This window comes from Chrysemys picta, chromosome 8, assembly GCF_011386835.1.
Source record: "Chrysemys picta bellii isolate R12L10 chromosome 8, ASM1138683v2, whole genome shotgun sequence".
Lineage (NCBI taxonomy): Eukaryota > Metazoa > Chordata > Testudines > Emydidae > Chrysemys > Chrysemys picta.
In genome coordinates this window covers 15998505-16017587 of record NC_088798.1, presented here as the reverse complement: position 1 = coordinate 16017587, position 19083 = coordinate 15998505, and the positions used below count along the sequence as shown (strand labels likewise).

At 40.1% G+C, this 19083-nt stretch overlaps 1 pseudogene; it reads left to right on the top strand.

Moving 5' to 3' along the window:
* Positions 1-19083, top strand: part of LOC101938957 (FRAS1-related extracellular matrix protein 1-like) — a 152145-nt pseudogene that overhangs the window by 28367 nt on the left and 104695 nt on the right.

The window sequence follows — 19083 nt, the reverse complement described above, 5'->3', positions numbered from 1 at the left end:
CCTTTTTCCAGATGCAACATGGCAAAAACTTGCCATTGATATTAGAGGTCCATTTGACCATGCCCCAAGTGACTGTTGCTATGCTATCACTTGATCAACTACTTCAGTAAATTGCTGGAAGTGATGTTTACATCTCAGGTTAGCTCTGTTATGGTGGTCAAGTTCTTGTTGATGTCTTTAGCAAGAAACAGAACTTGAAAGAATTAGTATTGGACAACAGAACGCAATTTACCTTTGCTGGGATCTGAAACTTTTCTGGCAGAGAGGAACATTAGACATAGAAGATCATCCATGTATGGCCCTCAAGCTTATGGAGAAATTGAATGATTCAACAGAAGTTTGAATCTACATACCGCTATGTTGGAAAGAAAAGCATGGAGGACCTTCGTTACAAATTTCTTACAAATCTACAGGGCTATGGGCCATGCCGCAATGCAAAGGTCACCGCCTGAATTATTACATAGCAGAGAAATGCATACTAAATTAAACATTGCTGGATTACTGGGAGCCGCTTTTGATATATCTGTGCAGCTGGATATAAGAAAAATATTCAACAGAAACAACAAAAATATACAGCACATACAGATAAATGTTGTTTTATCTAAAATTTGAATGTGTCTCATTTGTAAGAGTACAAAAACCTGAAATCTTACAAAAAAGAGAACCCAGGTTCATGTCTCCACTGAAAATTGCTGCGAAAAAAGGACCATATGCTTACAAACTGTCAGATGGTTGAGTATGGAACTTCATTCATCTTGCACCTGCTTACCAAGAGCAAAGCAGAGATATTTCAGACCATCTAACTGGTTCCAGTAATTTTACTTTGCCACTGACAATACAGGATAAGTGATAGGATGTTGGGCCTGATAGACATGCCGTCAGAACCAGATGGCCACCTGTAGGGACTGGAGACGGATTTATGAAATTATTAAAGGAAAATGGGATTAGTTCCTCCTTATAACTAGAATTCTAATTATAGTTACGTAATGTTTGCTTTTTAGTTATGGTCAACGGCTGCTGCTGCAGCAACTGCTTCTGGAGCTACACAATTGTTGTCTTAATAAAAACCCTTGTTGGTGGTTTTTACTCTTTTGGTCTCGGCCTCCGCTACTCCACAAGAAGCCACTCAGAATGGCTACTAGATAAAACAAGGAACCATCCCTAGATACAAGCTTCTCTATGTTTTTGATAATGTGGCTGAGTGCAGACTGTTCATCAAATGTTTTATTCTTTCCAGCAGGAAAAGTAGGGTGTTTTTTTTTTTAAATGGACAAAAAGCAACTAATTGTGCCTTTTGTCTATAATTTAAGATTTTTCTATATCCGATTATTTTCCTTTGCAAAACTTGAATCATGCATCTACTGTACATGTCTAGAGATTTATATGGAGCTTGTCATCGTGGTATCTGAGTACCTTACAGAACTAAAAAAACAGTTCATCCTTGGTCTGACTCTTCCTTCGAACACCTGTTGTGCATTAAAGTAAAATCTATAATAGGGAAAGTGGCAAGTATATCGATGTAGAAAATATACATTCTTCTAAAGAAGGAGACACAAGTAAAAGGAGCCTTAGCACAGCAGTGACATCTATTTACATGGGGGTTGCATGCACCTGTTCATTAGGCAATAACAAATGCTTACCATGGTGGTAGCTGCATCACACGATACATATGCTGCTTCTGACATACATAACACCTCTTTAAGGAAACACATGGCCCCATATGTCACAAGAACTTGTTTACATTCTGCAATACAGTAAGGAAAAATATGTTTCATAATAAATGTTTTCATACTTTTTGTGTGTGAGGAGAGAATGGGGATTTTACATCCTGGCTGTCAGTTTTAACGTGCTTTTGTATTGTTCTCATTCAGAGGTGTGTGGGGTTTTATATTAAAAGAACCCAAACTAACCCCCTCAGATCCTAGCACCCCCAAACTTTGTGACAGTTTGGATTTGAACTATGGGGATTTTGGGCCCAAGTCTATGGAACAGACAAGAATTTTTAGAGGAAGTAAACTTGTGTGGGTGGAAATTTGTGTATTTAATTAGTTTCGTTTTTATTGAAGCTCAGCACTTTAACAAAAGGTAAATCATATTACATATAAAATGTCACAATATACACTGCCTCCACAATTCCTTTTAATATTGATATTGCCCACCACAGTAATAATGTCCCTGTATCTAACCATCTCACATCTTCAGCTCACCCACTAACCATGAGCTGTAGAGAAAAAGAGCTTTGCACTATGTTCACAAGGTTAACATATCCAGATCCCCTGAGTCATGCTGTAAATGAACTATTGTAAGGCTACAGGCAACTAGTGATGGGGTTTGGTTCAGATAAGTCTCCTTACATAGGCTGGAGCCCTATAAAACCACTTTTAAGGTCTTCTTCCTCTGATCATACTTCTTCCCTTGACAACCAAGTTCCCACCACTGAGACTCTCAAGACCGTATCACAGAACTTAGTCATCCATTCCATCTTACTGCTAGTGCAAGATTGTGTCCTACAGTAAAATTTCTAGTATTTAAGTGTCACAAATAATGGGGCTTTCTGATTCCTTTGAAAGCTAATTCCAAAGGCTAGGTCTCATTGATGGGAAATTTTACCTTTATTTATCCCAAGTTTTCCTTTTTTGGGATTTATTGCAGTGCTATGCTTGGAGTACTTTTGCAAAACTAGTGGAATGACTGAAAATCAAAAACTCTGTTTTACTCCCCCAGGGGAATGCAGTCTCCCACGGATATTGATAAAGTGGAAATATCAGAGAGAAATGTGCACACAGAGCTTTATTTTGATTTAATAAATAATAACTAATGTATTGATTTTTCCCACCTCAGTCTCTTTGCAACAGGTATTGAGAATTCCAGCAGTTCATTTAGTGGAAGAGAAGAATAGGAGAATGATTTTTTTTTTTCAAAATACTGTATCCTAAAATTGTTAAATCTATTTGTTGTTAGGTCATCTAATAATAAAATCAATGACGTTCACAATTATTCTGTAACATGCACACCATTTAGGGCTATTTATTACATCAATTCTAACCAAAAAAACAACAACCAAAAAACCAATGACACTAGGAGCTAAAGAAGTTGTATCTGTATATGCTTCACTTATTTTCAGTATATGAAAGAACTAAACTGACGTTAAAGGTACTTAAGATGTCCCTGAGCCTATATTCCTGGTATATCCCAAGAAATCAAGATGGCAGACTTAGAGTAACTTTCATGGATGGATTCAAAACAGAAGAGATGAGCCTATAGGACATAATTAATGAAGACACAGGAGCTGAGGACTAGATTCCTGTGTTCTAGGCCCAACAATTCCACTAACTTCCTGTATGAATTTGAGCAAATTGCATTCAACGTCCCCCTCTCTGTTTACCCATCTGTAAAATGGGTGTAGTAGTTGCCTACATCGTGTGTGTGTGTGTGTTATGAAACATAGTGGTTATAAAGCATTTTGAAAACCTTTGATTAAAAGGACTATTTAAATATTAAAATAATTATCCAGTAACCAAAAATGGGTTAAAAATCAATACTTAATGCAATGTCTTCTTGCTTATAAAGGGCACAAGATTTAGTTGTTGAGCTACTTTCCTGGCACTTACACAGGCTCATGTGATATATGCTCAGGAATGAGTTCACTCTTGGGTGTACATATTAGGAAGCAAAAGACGTCACTGGTCATCTATATAAGATGAATGTCCCCAGCAACTTCGTCTATCAGGCTGCTTGGACTTTCCATTCCAGGCAGTCTGCTCTTGTGTAGTCTAGACTGGAGATCTCATCACAAAACAACCATCCTTTAAACAAACAGAGTTGGGAGTTGTGCAGAAAGGCCATCTCTACATTACCGGCTAAATCGGCACCACTGCGATCGATGCAGCGGTTTTGATTTAGTGGGTCTGGTGAAGACACGCTAAGTCAATGGGAGAGCGCTCTCCTATCAACGTTTGTACTCCACCTTCCCCAGAGGTGGAAGCTATGTCGACAGGACAGCGTCTCCTGCCGACATAGCGTGGTGTAGATACTGCTGTAAGTTGACTTCAGGGTTCTTTGAACCACGGGCATTACGGAAGTGCAAATGAGTATTTAATTGGAAAATTGAGTGATCATTGCTGGAATCCGTGTCAGGGCACTTACTGGTTTCTATGCCATTTCATCATGCCCCAGCCATCAGGTATAACACTAAATGAATTCATAGCTTATGGGGTGAAGATCAAAAGAGCCTTTCTTTTTCTTTGTAAAATCAATTCTCATTGCTTTGTATAACTTCCACTGGATGGCGAAGAATGAAGTTGCTATCTTGAATAATGAGCTTCTGTTGAAGAACTACTGTTGATTATTGTAATTCCCTGTATCTGTGTGTGAAACCCCCAACATTAAAAAAAGTTCAATTAGTTCAGAGCACAGCATCCTATTAGCAGCAACTCATGCTACTGAGAGACGTTACCTCCGACATTACTCCATTCTCTTCACAGGCACTGCATTGAATGCTGATTAAATTCAAGATTTCAGTTCTCATCTTTGAAGACTCATGTTACCAGAGGAATTGTCTCACCCATGTTATCATCGCCTCCCATGACAGCAATACTCCAGGGAGAAAACAGGGCTGCCAACCTCAGAGCGAAACCCATGGGTGCAGGAGGTGGAGCTTTCTCAGTGCCTAGCCCACAAGCCTGGGACTCACTCCCAGGTAATATCAGAGCATCTGTGATTCTTAGCACCTACAGAGCAAAAAATGCACACACCACTTCTTTGACAGGTATTCTACAGTCTCACTACAAAAATAAGAGCCAGACAAAAAACAAACTAAGCTGAGTCCTGCTGTCTGGATCGCAGAGAAAGAGAAATATAATGTGGCATGCTTAATAACTCTGGAAAACACTTAGGCCCCAGTTCAGGAAAGCGAATAAGCATGTTTCATTCTTATTACCTTCAATGGGATTTAAGCACATGGTTAAAGGTAAGCATGTGCTTGATTGCCTTGCTGAACTAGACCTTAGATGATGATATAGGCATCGTATAGAAACCTAGCTGGATGGAATTCAATTTTAGGTATTTTCAGGCTTAGGAGCTCTAGGCTTCATTTATGAATTAACTCCCTGAACTTTAAAAATATCCATGTAATTCACAAAAATACTACAGGTTTTGTCACTGACATAATTTCCTATCAGCAGAGGGAATTACAGCTAAGGTTCTTTTTCTTCTCTTATTAAAGATTGTTCTTTGATCCAAAGGAGACGTTCTGATTTTTTTTTTCATCTCACTCCAAATTCCAAAACCTTTTTCTCTTTAAAGAATGAGCCCCAGGACTGCATTTGCATTTGTAAAGAGTGTGTGAGGAAAAAACAGACTTCCTACATCATGTTTGGATTTAGGATTCATGGGCAGGTAGCTTTTATTTTAATATATATTTGACATGAGTGTATTATTCATTATAGCTCCATGAATAGAGCCCTTTATATCTTATTTTATTATACCTGGCACACATTTTATTACATAATAGAGTACTGTATCTTGGTGCTTATTAATATCTTCTAAAAGAGAGTGAAGTTTTCACTGTCTTCAACTGTGTAAGGGTGGGGCGGGGAATAGTCTCTTTCCAGGTGCCTTTTAATGCGGTATTTATCGTTACCACATTTCTGGGCTCTTGTCTATTAAATGTGCTACTGAAGACTGGAATGAAGTCACTTACATATTAATTTCCTCTGTGAACTCTATTAAAGTACTAATGTTCATTTACTTAGGTGTCTTGCTTAGAGAGGGTGCTGACAAGCTTCATGAATGGGAGAAATGGCATCATTTTAAAAAAAAATAACGTTAAGTCCCTATGGAAGATCTGTTCCTTGGCATTTTGAAAGCAGCATACAATGTTCCATTGGTCTGAAGCCAACCTTTTTTGATTTATGCTTTTTAAAACGTAAGAAACAATATGATAAAAACATACACAAACTTGGCGCCAGACTTAAATAATCATTTTTTTCCTGCAATGTCTGATCTGGGTCATAAAAAAAAAAAAATTCTAAAAGATGACACAAATTTTATTTTGCTATCCTATTCTGTGAGTGGTTTCCAAGAAATATTGTTTCATCACTGCAGGGAATCAGAACTTGCTAATACCAGAGCCAAGGAAAATTTTTGAAAATTGTTATTGCAATGTTTATCTAGTGAGATCATTATTTTTCCCTGATGAAGCACAGGTGCAAAATCTAAATACACTGGTTCCAGTAGTACAATTTTCTAACCATTTCCTTTCTTTGCAGGCCTAGCAAATGTAGCCTACTATTAACAGGATACCAAGGACCCCTCTGACTCTCATTTTCTTCACTCCACCATGGCAAAAAACCCCAAATCTTTCTGCCCTTGTAGAATTTATATTTTGTCTGGTCATATTTTTTTTTCAAGGCCCATTCAACCTACATGATAACATCTGCTGGGACTGGGGAAGCAGACATGCAGAATCCTCGCAAATGGAAATGCCAGGGATGGATCAGATACCAGATGGTAAGAATGTTAACTCGTAATAGGGCTAGGAGGTTCTTTTGCCTTCATAAGAAGGAAGGCAGCACCCTCTAGCACTGAGCCTTTGCCACCACTATGATGACAGGAACTGCCAAACATAAATCAGAGTGATAACAGCCTCTGTTGGGGATTCAGACCCACATTTTCCTGCATGGAAGATAAAATCTTTTCTTGGTTCTTAATTCAATCACATACCCAACTGGCAATCTTGCATATCAAAATGGGAATCCTGGGAGGCTGCTGGAATATGCAGATCAACAGAAGCTAATTAGCATTTACTCGCAGCCATCCTTAACTGATTGGCAGCACAGCTGTGGGGACCAAACAAAACATGCTGAGTTGCATATTTGTAAGGCCACCTGCCACTTGGTGGAATCTAAAATTGTGTAAACTACCACTTCATAATAACTCAGTGACCTTAGTTTTGAAGCAATACTGAGTGGGTATATTTGGCTAAGTGTATAATTAGTGCTTATTTCACCTGACATGCAGTTCAGCAATAGACTGTGCAGCAATACCTTCTTAATTTGACGTGTTGATGTCTTAATTAAGATTGACAACTTGTTAGAGAGGTGCTGTATTTCCAGTGCAGGCTGATATGTACCCATTAGCACCTACTTCACTACCAATATGAAACAATGCACTTTTATGGCTTTATACACATCCCAGCCATTCAAGGTGGAACAGGCGAACATTGAAAGAAAAAGGTCTATTTCCTGTATACGTTTATGTAAGTACTTTATTGCCTTATACTCAGAATATAAATTGGGAGAGGATGTGGGAGGAAGAGAGAGATGAGGGGAAATCCCAGAAAATTAAAACATCAAGAAGCATGACAAAGAAAATAGAGGAGAAAGGCATATGTAGACAGAAGGAATTCCAGCACTGTGGTCTTACTTGGAACATGATGGTGAAGTGAAAATTATAACAATGATATATCCTAGGTTGTTTAGAGGAGAATGGTACTTTTCATGGGTAGGCAAAAAAGCAGGTTTGTAGACCGGTTGCCTCATTCCCTATCTGGAAAACAGGGCTATCCATGTTTCAAGATGCTCATGCTGAAACAAAGCAAAGAAGGTGAGAAAGATCCAACATGTCTGCGTGTGATTAGCCAATTTTTTGACTCGTGTAAATAGTGCAATTCTATTGGCTTCAGTGTGTGGGCTTATACCAGTAGAGAATTTGGTCTTAAATTCAGAGTAGGCCAAAGAGGGTTGAAAGGGGAGGTATAAATATATACAACGATGTCTGGAAGATTGTGGAGAGATGACATTTCATTCAGAATTGTTAATCTTAATGAAAATAAATTGACCATAGTAAAAATTATAATTGATAGTTTAGGCCATCTGAAAGCGCCGACAACATGATGGGGAACAACAGAGGAGGTAGGTCTAAAAGACTTCATAAGAAAGCCAGTGAATCATGAAAAACAGCTGTTTGGAAACAATTCAGCTTCTTTGTACCTCATTATTAGTGATTAAAAGATTCATTTGGATGCAGGCAGGAGTTTTAAGTTTTCATCTACTGCTGGATCTTGTTTCTGACTTGAGATCATGATGCTGTGTTTGGCATCCCCATCACATGCTTTATCAGAAAGAGAAGGAAAAAAACCCTAAACTATCGTTCGCATCCCTGTTCACTGAAGAGAAATTTGGGGGAAAGCTGCAAAAGAGCAAATACATATTTTACAGGGACAAGGAAGAAATAATGTTCAGGACAAGCAATGGCTGAGAGCTCTGAGGGGTTTGGATTTTTCTAAATTGACTATTGGTGTTGGGTGCCCAATGTGAGACTCCCTAAGGGGCCTGATTGTTAGGAAGTGCTGCAACCCCCACTCTCTGAAAACTGGGCACCTTTAAGGTGTCTCACACTGGGCACCATCACCAGGCACATCTGAGGTTCCTGGCCATGGATTGTTATCCTAGGATTCTGTAAGAGGCAGCAATAAACAAACAAATAAAATCAAACCAACAAAGTGTTAAAAGGTCACTAGCAGATTCTTTGAAATCTCTTGGATCAGAAGTTGAAATACTTGTAATAGACTAAAGAGATGCTAATGTAACACAGAGGGGTTGTAGTACATATGTGTGGCTTGGCTACTCCCCATCACCATAATTCATGTGCACTAAGCTCCATACTGCTACTGCTCTCTCTCTACTTGCATATCCAGAATCCTTGGAATCTAAAATTAATCAGAGATACTTGTAGAGTCTGGGCATCTCTACCAGAAGAATGAGTAGGGCCCTACCAAATTCACGGCCATGAAAAATGCATCACAGACCGTAAAATCTGGCCTCCACATGTGAAATCTGGTCTTTGAGTGCTTTTACCCTATACTATACAGATTTAATGCGGGAGACCAGCGTTTCTCAAATGGGGGGTCCTGACCCAAAAGGGAGTTGCAGTGGGGTCACAAGGTTATTTTTGGTGATTGTGGTATTGCTACTCTTACGTCTGTGCTGCCTTCAGAGCTGGGTGGCCGGAGAGTGGCGGGTGTTGGCCAGGTGGCCAGCTCTGAAGGCAGTGCTCCGCCAATAGCAGCTCAGAAGTAAGAGTGGCAATACCATACCAGGCCACCCTTACTTCTGCGCTGCTGCTGGCAGCGGCTGTGCTTTCAGAACTGGGCTCCTGACCAGCAGCCACCGCTCTCCAGCTGCCCAGCTCTGAAGGCAGCGCCGCTGCTTGCAGCAGCACAGAAGTAAGAATAACAATACCGCAATTTCCCCTACAATAACTTTGTGACCCCTCCCCCACAACTCCTTTTTGGGTCAGGACCCCTACCATTACAACACTGTGAAATTTCAGATTTAAATAGCTGAAATAATGAAATTTATTATTTTTAAAATCCTGTGACCATGAAATTGACCAAAATGGACCGTGAATTTGGTAGGGCCCTAGTAATGAGGAGGGAATGGGGAGGGGTGCAGTGAACTTTCTGTCTCCTTTCCAACTCTTATATCTGTTGCTGTTATTGTCTTTGTTGCTGTTAAGGCTACATCCAGCCATACCTCAGGATAGGTTCTCATCGATTTTCTCATCATGAACTTAGATGGGGTTGCACCTCAGTAGTAGTTTACCAAGGAGCTGCCATGGGAAATAATGGTTGATAGTTTAATAGGAGGCATGCTTTATGTGGAGACAGTACTTAACCAGTGCCACAGTGTGGGGGTAAGGTGCTGTGCTACTGAAGGCCCTAAATAGAACAGAACTGGGATCATAAGAACCTGTGGCCATTAATGAACACAGATCTTTCACAACTCTAATTCCAGTAGGCTAAATGCAATTTGCATATTAATTGTGTTCTGTTTATTTAAATATGCCCCCCCCCATAGTTTCAGTGGGATGCACTATTCTTCACTCCCTAAACCTAAACAGTTATACAGCATCTTTGCTCGCTGGTTTGCAGTTGTCATGCTCTGCACCAGGTTGGCTGCATTTTGGGGGGGGGTGTGTGTGTGAGAAGTTATTTCCGTGCATTCCATTTAAAAAGGACGTTGGGAATGAAGGTGCAGTGATAGATGCAAAGTGACCTGGCTGTATGAAGTAACACTGCATCCTTCTTTCTTGTAGTTTAAGTTTGAACGTTTGACCCTTGAGCTGACAGTTGTTCCTAAGGAATATCACAAGATATTGAGACAGCAGCTTCCCCTCAAGCAGCAGATGCAGCAGCAGGAGCAATCAGATGCACATAAGAATGACATGGTATGCGGTAGCAGTTAGTTGCCTTTCATAATATCCTTGTGATATGTCCATTTATAGGTATTGGGGGTTTTTGTATGTGTGTGGGGACATGCAAGACATTTCACGGTTACAAAAATATTATGCATTTCTGATATTGCACATAAACAGGTAACAATTTACCAGAAAATACCAAAATACCTTGGTGATTTTCATAAATCATAGAGGGAAATGACTTTTTAGGTCATTCCATCTATCTCCCTGCCACTGTATGAGTTAGTCCTATGAGCCCCTTGATAATGTTTGTTCTGAGCGCTCCTCAATTGTCAGTCTCTTTCTGGTAAGGTGGTACCCACAGTTGAAAGCCAGAGGGGAGAGGGAATTAACTTCCTGCTCTGTGACGTGTCCTTTCTACAGGCATATTGCATTTCAAACCATGCTTCATAGGCTCACTAAGTAATTGTTTCCCAGGTTCCTCCCTCCTACACTGAGTGTTTGTGTTTGCAGAATATTTTCCCTCAGATCTATCACACTGCACTTTGATTTTTACACTCTCTGCTCTTAAGCACCTCCAAGTCCCTTTGCATTATTTCTCTGTGCTGAATGGTGTTTGTAGGTCCTCCCAGAAAAGTAGATTTGTGAATTTCATTAGTGTGCTGTTCTGTCCATGCTCTCTCATTAAGATATTGTATCAGACTAGACATGACACCAGTCCCTGCTGTTTCCCACGACTATATAGGTAAGCATGACCTCCATTTAAAAAACTCTGAAACTCAAGTTCAGACCAGGAAGTGACTTTTCTCAGACACACTGTGGTTTAGTGGCACAGGCGTTGGCTTCAGTGTGAAGAGCCCTCTGTTCTAGTCAGGTTCTGAACATACCCATTAACCTTTCTGAGCTTCAGTTTCTGACTCTGTAAATGGCAGTGATTACACAGATTTACTTCATAAGTAAAAAGAACAGGAGTATTTGTGGCACCTTAGAGACTAACAAAGTACTCCTGTTCTTTTTGCGGATACAGACTAACACGGCTGCTACTCTGAAACTTCATAAGTAAGTGATAATCGTAAGGTGCAAAGTAGTGTGCCTAAAGGCCTTACCTCAGACTCAGGCCTCATTGTGTCAACGACTAGACACAGAGAAACAGGCAAGCCCTGTCTTGGAGTGTTTAGTCGTGGGGCAGAATTTCCAAGCCACAAAGCCATTAAAGAGACAAAACAAATGGAGGGTGGGAGAGAGGAAATATTATAATCCCTCCCAGAGTCCCTGGCCCAGCCTGCCAGATGGACTGCCTAGACCCAGGGACTCACAGGGTCCTTGGCTCAAGGGCAGCAGGACATGCAGACTACCGTGGAGTTGGGCAACCTTGGGCTCCCTAACTCCTGGGCTAGCTGGCTGCTTTGGGGTGGGGGGTAGGGGGGGACACAGTGCCCTGGGGCATCCGAAGTCTCTGACTCCTTTGAAACTCACCAGGCGGGGATGCAGAAACAGGGCTTCAGGGCTGACAGAGAGCTGGGGGCATGGAAGCCCTGAGAGCATTAGCTGTGAGGCTCCGAGCTAGCCTGGACCCCGTAGAGCTTCCAGGCTCCTAGCTCCCTTTCAGCCCACCAGGCAGGATTTAATTTAGAAATTGTGGAAACAAAACATTTTTGATTTTTCAAAAGTAACTTTTTTTTTAGATTTCTGTGCCACAGAGAATATCAATTTTTTCCCCTTTGCATTCCAAATGGGAATGAAAACCATTTTCAAAATATGAAAATGCTCTGCAAAATAGAAACGCCATTCTTTGCCCACTATTATTCTTATGTTTCTGAAATAATGTGATTTGCGACTGTGCTACGTTCTGTTACATCACCCTCTGTAATTGAAATGCGTGCTTGAGTTGTCACATTGCTTTATGTGGGTAAAGACATCCTGTGTCCTGCTAAGCAGATAGAAGGGATGAAGTATTTGGTGACATTCCAGGATTCAATACATTACTGAAAATGCAGAATTCCCCTGAAGGGTCACATCAGTGAATCTGACCCCCTCTGTTCCTAGCATTTTGTTGGCGCTTGTAAGAGTTAAAGACTGAAGGTGATGCTAACCAAAGTCTAATTTAGCACAGGGCTGATGTGGATATTTTGTAGAAACCAGTTCCCTAAAGATATCTGATCTGGCAGATGGTATCACCTCAGCTTTAGGCCTCTCTGATGTAATGACTGATGAAACCTGTTGCCGAAGAGGTTCCGAAGATCTTTGCCCATAAGTGTCTAACAACATGAAAAGGAAGGATCGTCATTTGAAATGAGGATGAGTGACTCTCCAATACAAAGACCTTTACTTGGTCTGCTAAATGAACATCTCCAGTAACTCAGTTAGTAGAGAGAACTGTTACTCAGGAATATGTTGTTCATGTATTTTAGCAGAGGACAACAGGACACAGACACAGGGGAATACGTCACAGTATATTTTGCAGCTCATGTACTTTCACTGGAGCATAGGAATTGCTCTATTGTCTCTAGCTGTTGGGTCATTCATATTATAATATGGACACCCTGTTAATAGACATGAGAACTGCATTACCTGAGAACCTCTAGTTCAGTTACAGGTTATTGGGCTGGATGCAGGTCAGAATAGATGGTCACAGTGGATACTTATGGCCCTAAAAATCGATGAATCTAGAAGACTCTCTACTTCCCACTAATGATGAAAGTAAGTCAATTCATGGAGGATTGCATGCTGGATTTTCATTACTAACTGAGATCCCAGGAGTTACAGGACGGTTCATGCATCAGGCAGACTATAGCAAACATCTTCATTAAGATTCATTCTGACCTGTGCTGATGCCATTGATGGTTAATGTAATAATGGTTCCAGTTTAAGGTATTGAGTAGTGTCAATGGGAAACCTTTTTCGCTAAAGATTTTGCTTCTTTTTTTCTACCATTAAAATAACAAAAAAGACTAATCTTAAAAATGCTCTTAATGACTGTAACCAAAATATTAACAGTAGTAAACAAGAATACATTTGCTCATAACTTGTCATATCAGTGTAATAAATTAAGCCAGGAACACATTAACATTTGACAGCTTAAACAATGCAGGAAAAAATACAAACCTCACAGGGACTACGTGAAGCATGTTGGCAGTTTAACAGACATTTTGAGATGCAGATACATATATCAACCTCTCTGATTTTAGTCTTGATAACTCCTTTTCCAGTGTGTGCCAAAACACTGCCATCCAAAGACTAATGAGTTCCAGATTTGTTTATCTTTGGTGGCTAAGGCAGATTCATGAGCCCCTGAACCCATTTTACAGCAGTCATGTGATTTTTATCATACAACAGCAGAGACAGAAATTTCTTTCTAAATTAATGAATATAGAGCATATAAAAAGATAGATTTTCCTGGCCATCTAATACAAGGGATCATATCAAGCCTGTTTCAGAGGACTCGACTGAATGAGTAGTCCTGCACAATTTAATATGTTATAAGTTTCATCCTTGTTTCCATTCATGTTCCATCTGGTGTATGGTAACAAATATTGGAAGTAAATCTTGTAACCAGAACCACGTGAGCTGATGTGTAGCATCAAGATGGTGTGACATGCAAACAACAAATGAATACATATGGATTTCTTTCTTTAACTTTTTGCATTATGTAAATCCTAGGACAAGTAGAGTGTTTACAAAGAAATATTATGCCCTTACTCCACATAAGTAAAACTCCCTCCCTTTATATTTCCTTTTTTGGACTTTTGCTGCTTTGTTTCTCCTTTTATTGTTTTTCTATTATGATTTTATGACTGAGTATTTATAATTCTCTGCTAAGATCTGCTCACTTTTGCTGGTGGTGGGGATTCTATGAATAAATGTCACCACACTTAATAGATTGCATTTTGAATAGATTTTTGCAATGGAGCAAAGTAATGGAGTCTAGCAGTTTCCTGTTTGAGGTTCCAGTTGATTAAGGTCAGAAGGGACCATTGTGATCATCTAGTCTGACCTCCTGCACACTGCAGGTCACAGAACCTCACCCATCCACTCCTGTAATAGACCCCTAACCTCTGATTGAGTTGCTGAAGTCCTCAAATCATGATTTAAAGACTTCAAATTACAGAGAATCTACCATTTATACTAGCTTAAACCTGCAAGTGACCCATGCTGCAGAGGAAGGTGAAAATCCCCTAGGGTCTCTGCCAATTTGACCCAGAGGAAAAGTCCTTTATGGATTGATTTTTTTTGTTCAGTGTTTTGAAGATAGCTAGCCAGACACTTGAGCCTTGTATGGCTGCTTTCCATCTCTTTGAAAGCACAACATGAATGCAAAGTTGGCTTAAACAGCCAGTGGAGGAGTCTGTCAGTGTGGGAGGGTTCCTGATTGGCTGATAGTTATTGTAGGGGCTCTTCCACATTGCCCCTTCCAGTTAGAGGAAAAACGGGGAGTGGGCAGGGCACCTCCGAGCATTAGCAATCTCTGGTTGCAAGAATGGCCCCTGGGGCTGGCCACAGGCAGCGGGGCATAAACTGGAACAGCACTGAGGTGGTTCTAACTTATGCCAGGGCCAAGCCTAGTTCGGGCCAAGACTGGCGGTTTGTGAAGTCACATTTCCTCCTCTGCCCTGAACTCCTGTGCTCAGTGGAGTTTGGACATAACCCAGTATTGAGACAGTAAACTGAAGAACAGCCCTAAGTATTACTAATATTATAGCAGGTCCTATGGCCAAATAACCCGCTAGCTTTCTAGGGTCCTAAAATGAAATGCTTGAATTGAAATTTGGTGTAAAACATTAGATCATTATGTGGTTCTTTTTGCCTTAGCAGGTGCACTTGAACCAACTAATCCATTAGTTAGTGTTTGAAACACCACTGGAGTCGTACTGCAGCCAGCTATTTGTCGTAAGTAATATTTTTCCAATGTTTCTTTGTATAATAGTTATTTGATTATGGTCAAGTAGCATTCTTCAGCGTCAAAATGTTGTTAATAAAACGATCAAGACCTTTTCTAAACAAAATCCCAACTCAAGAACAATAAAATCTAAACCCAGCCAAAACAATCTCGGATTTTCTGCAGAAATTGGACTCCAGATAATTTCCTTCCAGCGTTTCATGCAGCAATGGGAAGTTGAGGCACTTGTGGATATAAAGAGGCACTGTGGGGGTCTTCTAGTTATTTGAAAACATAATAAATCTTCTGGATAGTTGGATAGAATTCTTGTTCTCTTGACAAAACAGACTTGAGTCCTGTTCATCGCTACCTCTCTAGGATAGAAAATCTGCCTCTGCTGCACCCAAGCAAAATGAATCATAGAATATCAGGGTTGGAAGGGACCTCAGGAGGTCTTCTAGTCCAACCCCCTGCTCAAAGCAGGACCAATCCCTAGACAGATTTCTACCCCAGTTCCCTAAATGGCCCCCTTTCAAGGATTGAACTCACAACCCTGGGTTTAGGAGGCCAATGCTCAAACCACTGAGCTATCCCTCCCCAGTGGTCAGATTTGGCTCACAGCAATGCACTGGACTCCAGTCTAGTTAGGTTAGTTACTGTTGTAAGAGAGGCCTGAACATCCACTAATTGATTTTTAAATTGGTTACAATGTCCAGCTGTATTGGGTTTCACTAATCCTGGCTAGCTTCATTATTTTAATATGTTTATTACAGGAATGTCTAGAGGCCCCAACTAGATTGTGCTAGGCACTGTACAAATATATAATGACTGACATGCCGTGAAGAGTTAACTATGTAAACAGAAAAAGCAGGTGAAAAATGTGTGTGGGAAGGGGGAGAGGAAGGATTATTATCTTTGTATTAAATGGGCAACTAAATCAGATAAGAGGGATTGCATGACTCATCCACAGTTATATCAGGCATCTGTGGCAGAGGCAGGGATTGAACCCTGAGCCCCACTTGAAGGCTTTAACCACAAGTTAAGGGCTTTTAAGGGTACTTTCCCCATATGTATGTCAGGGAGGCTGAAAGCAGCCTCTTATTTCTTACAACAAACATAAAATTTGCCATATCAGATCAGACCAAAGCTCTCTGTTAAGTGCGATATCATTCCACCAACAATAACTTGTAATGTTTTAGTAGAAACCAAACCTCCACATATTTTGTACCTTCTGACCTATTAATTATAATTTCTTTCTTGAACACTTGGACTTGGATCACACTACTCAATATTTTTATATATCTATATATGTGTTTTTGAAGCTGCTGGGTTTGGTTTATATCTTTTCCATATGCCCAACCCACACAATCCCATCAACACTTTCACACACTAGTCAAACACTCTATATTTGTGTGAAACTCACTGGAGGAAAAAAACCCAACCTATTATTACTATTAATAAAAACTAATTTCTCATCACAATTATTAGTGTTTTCTTTAAGACCACAAAATGCATCCAGTGCATTTGGATGTCTAACTTTTCCTCCATTGACTCAATGTAGATTTATGATTTATATTCAGAATTACCCCATTTCTACCACTACCTGCCCTTTTTTTCTTTTGGTTTGATAAAGCTCCCTTTACAAAAGTTAATCACTTTCTGTATAACCAATTCCCTAATACATTTTATATTCTGTTCATGGGAAATGACGTTCTGAAAGTTGATATCCATTGCGACACCAGGTGTTAAGACAGAGAAGTAGGGAACAAAAGCACTGACTGCATGAAGAAGTCTAATAATAGACAATTTGTTCACCTGGCACTGGGTGCATTAGCATTTGAGATGAGCTCATTGTTGTCTGACAATCAGCTTTTTGCTAGTCCTCGGGATAAAAGTATGAAAAATCCAGGTTGTGGAAATAAGGGCTTGCTAATATTAGAATTACATTATACATTACATGATAGAATTAGAAAGCTACACATTGGCATTTTTTAAAAAAGAGGAGAGACATGGGGTTGTAATTATTTAGGAAAGTAATTAATAAAGCGACAATTATATAGATAGATAGATAATCTTGCCAAAAAAACTTACGTAGATAAACATTTTAGATAGCTTTACAACTGGGCAAGCTGTTCAGTGCAAGCTTGCACTCTGAAGCGCAGCAAAAGTTCTCCCAGGCTTGTTGAGAATGCAGCCTTTAGCCTGGGAAGCTCACCAGCAAAAGCAGAGTTATTCAGTGTGTTCAAAACTGAATCATTGCTCCATGAACATGTTCGTACTGCACTGTGCAATGTAGTCACCAGGGCTTCAGAAACTACTGACAATAGTGAGAACACTTCCACCAGTTGACTCATCACTCAAAGCTCCTTGATCCCTGAGCTATATTGTGATGCAAGACTTTATGCAGCAAGGTGATTAGGAAAAGGGGGAGCATGGATTAAGTACCAGGAAACACTCTTAACCAACTGTTATTTGGTTGAAGACACTGCCTTGAGTGGTGTTTGAGCCTCCTCCTTAGTTGGTGAGGTGAGGACACACCAGAAAGAAGAATCTGAAAGGGGGCGGGAGAGAGCAGGAGCTGGTGTTTGGTTGGGCAGTTCTGCGGTTCTTGATGCATTGGTAGTTGGAGTGTGATGGGGAAAGAGAGGGTACCACAGCTGAGCATCACCCATCCACTTCCTGTCTCTAAACAAATCCTACTCAGCCAGCTTCCCTCTGCGGAGGAAGAGGGGGAAGAGTCGCATCAATTCCTTCCAGGAAAGAGAGAGAAATGTATGTTTATACTTGCTATTTAAAACAAGTCTTTAAAATCTTCTACAATTCAGCAAATTGCACTAATTATTTCACGTGTTTTGTGTGAGAACTCACTGATCTAATTTTTTTTATGTCAACACACATTCTCCATTCTGGTGAAGTGGAGATGATAGCTTTTATAGAAATGGGGGTGGGAGTTCTAAAAGTGTGCCCCTACTCAACTCTATAAGCTGTGCCTGGCCTGCAATTTTGTTTGACTTGCTATGGGGTTATGAATATCTATGTATTTATTTCCTGTAGCTATAACGTCAGACCTATGATGACAACCACCAGATTTGGTGAGCTCTCCCTCCTGTCTTGTACTTTAACTCCTGCTAAAATCCAGTATTTATTTTACCAAGACAGTCCAACTTTACAACTCAGTTTTTAATCAATAGTTTTAATGTCTCAGGTTTATAGGTGCAATTACTGGGAAGTAACAATCTTCTATACAATTCCACCTAAGCTTTATCACATTTGTCATGTGCCATTGGTCCTGGACTACCATGTGTACATTGGGATTACCCCCAAACTATGAGTGTATTAATGTTTGAGTGTTAGTGAACATGTGTTCTTCAGAAAGTCACATCTCCTAATCACAGAAAACAATGAAAGTCTGTCAGTCATGTTTCAGTCAAAGGGCTAGTCTAACTTCCATCCAGTCACTCAATTGCCAAATTTGTTGTCATGAGCATTCACAACGGAAATCTGATTCTAAGAGTTACATTTATCCAATGAGGGAACAGAGGGACATCATGTGTCAATGTATGTCCAGTAAAAACACATCAAGATCAGAATACCAAATGCTTGTAATGAACAGCTTGCAGTTGAGCTATGGACCAAAAATTATTCATGATAATTCTTCACTGTACCACATTTTGAATAACAAATACAAATACATTGGAGAAATTAATAATCTGTTGGTGTTCAAGTCACAAATAGATAATGAGCTGATATTTGTTGAATAGGGCCCTAATCCTCCAATGATGACCCTTATGCAGGCATGGAGCTCCACTGAAGTCAATGCCCACAGGCATGTCATTGTAGGCTTGGGGTCAAATAATTAGTTGCTCAATATCAGACAACTTTTTAATCTTCCATTAATTCTTTCTGCATAAATGCCAGTTGGAATTCAGAGCAATGGTATCTTAAGAGAGACTAATGCAGAACAGCAGATCAGGTTGCTTTTCCAGGCAAAACTCCTCTCAGATCCC